We start from the raw sequence: 5,588 nt of genomic DNA on the forward strand, positions 1-5,588 counted from the left end.
TCATGTAAAAGGAACTACAGGCAGGATTTCGCATGAATCGATTTAATAATAACAAAAGGCCGAGAACAAGGGGACTTTTATGAAAATGGCACTTGGGTCCCTTGTCCCTCTTGTCCGTCTTGCCCCTCTTGCCCCTCTTGCCCATCTTGCCCCTCTTGCCCCTCTTGCCCCTCTTGCCCCTCTTGCCCCTCTTGCCCCTCTTGCCCCTCTTGTCCCTCTTGCCCCTCTTGCCCCTCTTGCCTCTCTTGCCTCTCTTGCCCCTCCTACCCGGCGTCCCTGCCAAGCAGCCTTTTGCTGGAAGAGATCTGGGATCCAGTTTTTTGTTAAAGAAGTGTGCCCAAATAACTGGGCGTTTATATCTATACTATACTGTACAGCAGGCACGTAAATAATAGGGGGCCCGGGGGCGTAACGCCCCCCAAAGTTTGGAAAATCCAGCTACAGTTGGAAATCTTAACGGTTGACTTGGAATTTTTTTCTTAGGACCAAGCTTGTGAATTTTATATTTTAAGAAGTTTTTTTACTTTAAATATAAAAATTCTAAACATTAAAATTCAGAGGCTGAAGCTGACCTATCCGATCCGATCGTTTTCTATTGTGAATCCCGTCTGCACTGGATCCAAATTGCACAATTGCCCCGTTTGCTTTCTTTCTGACGGGAGTTGGATCAAATTACGAACAGGCAAGGTGAATTTCCGGATAAGAAACTTGAAACTTGACAGTTTGAAATAATAATGCCCGCATTGATCACAAAATATTAGAGTGGGAGTTTTTTAAGAAACTACGAGTAGTTAATTCAATAAAAGAATAAGAATCTTTAAGTACTAAAAATTCTCAACGCTTCTTATAAAAACGAGTTTATGCTAAACTCCCCCTGTTATTTTTTTAACGTCCATGACTCCTTATCATAAATTCCTATGATAAAACTGCGATGAAGCAAGAACACATTGCAAAAACTGCAGTAGAAGTATTTGATGAAAGAAGAGTGTTTCATCTTTCGAATCAGGCATATGCACAAGTTTGCTCTCAAATCATCATTTAAATTGTAAAGAACGAAAAGGCATTTGGCCCTCTGAAAATTGTTTGGTAGTTTTCTTCGATCAAGACCAAAAATAAAAGGCTCAAATTCTTGGTGCTTTTATATCGTGAAAAAATGTATTTTAGATGAAATTGGTCAATTGATCTCAAAGAATACTACTAATCATTAAGTATATCTAATACCGGTTTTGCTTAAATGTTGCTTTACTTCTCACAGTAAGTTTAATGTTTGTTTCACTGTAATCAAAATTGAGAAATTTAGGCTTTTATGCTTTAGGCTAATTATTGAGTAAAGATTTGGTAATTCTAAAGAAAATAGAACTATGGTGTTCGGGCTATTTACAAATATCAATTCGGTAGGTACAGTAGATTTACTGGTCGAATGAAAAATTTCTCACTTAAAGTTGGAATTTTCATCCTTCCATGTCCCTCCAAAATTAGCAACTTGTTTTCGTCCCTGCTGTACAGACACACTATACTGTTTTATATCTATAACTTAATTTATACTTACATATGAAGATATATTTTGTGCTTGCTAGCTCCTCGGTCAGTCAACAAGGTAGAGCATTTCAGAGCTTATGATCAATTTGTCTTTTACACCCGTGTTAAACCAAACTTACTTAATGTCTTAAGGTCTAAATTGTGTGGATTAACGTGCGTGAGTTCTTTAACCGATCGACATACAAAAATACTATGTCTTTTCTCTCTCTGGGCTTTGAAACGGCAATAAACGACAGGGGCAACAAGGAAATAAACAGCAGCAACTTTCTAACAGCAACTTCTTTAATCTTCCAATCTTCCTTCAAAGTATTTGAAATGTGCAGAAAAGTACAAAAGTTTGGAAGCACGCTGATCTAAAGCTATCTATTTATGTGGTACTGTAAGACCTTCCAATTATGGGAGAGGGGATAGTCAATTATTGACAGGATTTGATAGAGAATTTTCAAATAGAGTGTTATTATTTGTAAAACCTAACAGTATTTTTGAGTATCGTTGTAGCGGCTGTATCATCAAACTGTACAACAATGATAATCAGGAACGTCACTATCGAAGAAGGTTGAAGGTAGAAAGGGCGCGGAAGATCGTTCAGAAGTCTAGTGAAGGCGGTCGCCATCGTTGACGGCAAAAATTGCAAAGAGTACGTTCGGAAAATGCATCCAAATATTGACAACATCGCTATAGACTCATGGAAAATCCTGGACAATACTTATGTGCTTTTTTCAAAATATAGCCCAAATATGGCCAAAATTTTGCGAGGCAGGCCTTTATTTGGTCTGTTAAGACTTTGCCGGATTGAAAACCATCCTCCGCAATAGGGCCACCTCCCATACTTTGGCGTGATGCGTTATTGACCATATTTTTGTGCGTGAAATCGTGAATTTTCAATTTTTATGCGTGATTTTGTGAATTAAGATTCCTAAGTGAAGCGTGAAACATGAGTTTTCCTTGTGTCATGTCGTGAAAAGGCTAGAACTATCCGTGAATTCGTGAATGAAATTTTAAATGATAAATACATTTATTGTTTGCATGAGCGTGAAAATCCAATTTTGCAGTGCGTGAATGCGTGAAAAGTCAAAAAATTGTGCGTGAATGCGTGAATCACAACCACAATGGAGGGGGGGGGGGCGCAATACAATGTGTCGATTCACAGCATCAATTTACATCGGAAGAAGCCCAGGATACACTATCCGAGGCGGCACCATGATTACTGCCGACAGGGAAAAACTTTTGAAATTTGATCTTTCCATTTTGCTGCAAAATGCACATTTTGAAGCACTCGTCCAATAAAGCATTTGGTGGTTTTAATCGATTTTGCAACACAATTTTCTTCAGGTTGGGATATAATTTCTCAGCTTTTTCTTCCTAGCATTTTTTTCATATGAGTAAATCAAAACTCTTTGCACCCGATTGCACTTTGATAATTTTATGAAATGGTGCCTAATCTAAATTTTTACCGCCAAGCCAAAGAATTTTGACGAGTTCCTTATAACACCCCCAAAACCCTACCTGGTACGCTCATGGTATCTACTTGTACAAAAATCATTGAGATTTTGTTTGAGTCTAATACCGAGAGTATATGAGATTTTGGGATGGTGTTTGAGGATCGTTGTTAAGGGTACCAAATATTTTTGCGTGATTGCGTGATTGGCGTATTTTCGATGTGTGATTTGGTGAAACAAATTTTTATTATGCGTGAATGCGTGAATAGACATTGGCGCGTGACCTGCGAATCAACATTACAAACGCGGCATTGCGTGAAAACGAGTGCTGCAAGCGAATTTCGAAATGGAGTGCTTTCGCTTTTACAAGCAGAAAGTCTTAGTTTCCGGTACCAGACCAGGTAAATGTCTCAATCATTCAGAGATACCAATGCCGATGGCTCTGCCAACAAGAAATTTCTACTATTAGATAGCTATTAAAAAATTCTGAGAGCTTTTAGGGGTTGTGATCGTGAATTTAAATTTTCAATACCGTGAAAGCGTGATTTGCAATTATTTTACGCGTGATTGCGTGATTCAGCATGGATACCTGGTACCCCCGTGAAATGCATCAAAGTTAGCAATAAAAATAAGTAGTTAAGGTGATTCTTGTTTTCTCGAAGCGATTTATCGTGGATTCTTATACAGTCTCCGCCTTTAGTATTGTTGGGGTTTTATTTGTAAAATGTCCTCATTTGGCAGCTAATTGGCTAGGGCTCATGCTAGGATGTCCCTATAACGTCAAAGTTTAAAGTTTGTTTCTCCTGTTATCTTGAAATTAAGATTTTTTAGTAAATCAGTCATTTATTACAGTTTAATATTCAAAATAAATCTTAGTAGCATGTAAAATCGCAAACACACCATTTTTTAGTTTTTCCATGTATCCTGCCGACTTTCCATGTATCCATGAAGTTTTATGCTGTGTTACGTTAATGAATTAAGTTTCTCATAGCTGTATTACAATGAAATATGTTCATAGTCATATTTCAGCATATTTCAATTAACTTGCCTATGTTGAGAAAAATGTTGTGAGTCTTGCAATATTATAAAGTTTGGAATATGTGAATTTCCTGTCTAATTAACAGCCCAGGGGCGGATCTAGAAAATATTCTGACTGTCGCACACAAGGGTGTGGTCGGAAATATCATTCGTGACCACACCCCTTGGTTTTTAAGGATATTCGCCCCCTTCTCATTTGAGCAGTCGACACGCACATTAAATTGGCTTTTATTTAGAACGTGGCCAAACTGTTGTTTATTCCTTATCTGAGTTTTCAATTGATACTACAGAATCATTTGTGTTGTTTCTTAGCCAAGCGTAAAGCAAGAAAGCGTATTGACGGTTTTCCTTTCATAATCAGGCAAAAATTCGAGTCGTCTTTTTCGATTTGTTTATGGTATACGATGACAAACCAGGCCACGCGAAAAAATGAAAAACATCATTGCAATGAATTTTCAGAACTAACCAAATAGAACAAATTTACACAAATATTCATAAAACCTGCATTAATAACTAATGTTATTTAATAGCTAAACCAAATCAGCGTGTAAACATGTATTTTACTCCGAAGAAACCCCTTCGAATTCAGGGGAATACCCAAGCAAGTAAACATTACCCGGAAATATCTGAAAGCTGATAAAGAACTGAAAATCCACATTGAAAAGATTCACTTTGAAAGTTTTGTATAAGTGAAATTTTTTCTCTGCCAACGTCCTGAACATTATTTCTTCGCCAGAGCCAAATCGCAGGTATCGCCCACTGATTATCACCCCAGTTCAGTGCATTTATTGACATTAGTAGGCCCTCGATCCATGGAGGAGGTAATGAACATCGAAACTTGAAAACATCCCGTGTCGAATGTTACTCTGTTACATTCTGTGCACCGAAGTTCGCACTATCTAGCAATTTGATTGGCTAAATATTTTAAAACAAAAGCTGTGCGAATCGGTGCGAACGTGCTACTAATCATACTGTGCCCCGAAATACCCTAATCTAACTATATTGGTACCCTGTTGTTTTTTAGTCAGGATGCTTTGAGATTTGAATCAGATTGAATCATGATCGAGATAGAATTAGAGATTGTGTTTAAGATTTTGCTTCTGTTTATGGCCAGGTTTAAATCATGCATGATTCAGACCTTGGATCTTCCTGCTCCTGCACAGTGTTCAGTTGTCAAATGTAACTGAAGCATAATTCCCGAGTAAATAGAATCAAAACACAAATGAGAAATTTGCCAATAAGCGAAAAAGTTGTTGTTCAGCAAAAACCTCTTTCGAGACAGATTCTTAGTATAATTTTAAAAGTTTGACTGTCGCATGTGCGAACGGTGCGACGTCTAGATCCGCCCCTGATTAACAGCAATATGCGGATGGAAATATGGTTCTGACATTTTTGGGACAAGGAATGGAATCAAGCATTTCTTGCAAAAAAAATTAGATTTTTACAAACCTAAGCACTTTCTTGAGATCTCCCCCCCCCCCCCCCTCCACCTCCTATTTTGTCCAATCCGGACTTCCCTTCCCGACCACTTCTTCAGCCTCGTTTGAAGAACTCTTAAATCGAAAGAAATCA

This window comes from Rhopilema esculentum, chromosome 21 (assembly GCF_057945365.1).
Source record: "Rhopilema esculentum isolate cy_ngs chromosome 21, ASM5794536v1, whole genome shotgun sequence".
Taxonomy (NCBI): Eukaryota; Metazoa; Cnidaria; class Scyphozoa; order Rhizostomeae; family Rhizostomatidae; genus Rhopilema; species Rhopilema esculentum.